Genomic DNA, 314 nt, shown 5'->3' on the forward strand with positions numbered 1-314 from the left:
TCTGCACCTTTCTCAAGTTGCACAACAGAAAGCTTTTATTTTTTGTGCAATAAATTAATTGATTCTACATGAAAGAACCTACTAAATGAAGAGCTGGAATGGAGATGAGTCAGTGGCTTTAATACTGATTTAATAAGTTTAATTTAATTTCCATTTAATATTGTTCATTGAAAATAATTGCAAGATGAAGACTATGAAAACACAAATGTTCCAGAAACAAATCACCATGCTTGCCTTTAGCCTTTTACGTTAGATTCTTTATTTAGTAAAAGACATTGATATTTCAGTTGTTGATCTCCTACTATGTAACAAGT

This window comes from Atractosteus spatula, chromosome 7, assembly GCF_055471065.1.
Source record: "Atractosteus spatula isolate fAtrSpa1 chromosome 7, fAtrSpa1.hap1, whole genome shotgun sequence".
Taxonomy (NCBI): Eukaryota; Metazoa; Chordata; class Actinopteri; order Semionotiformes; family Lepisosteidae; genus Atractosteus; species Atractosteus spatula.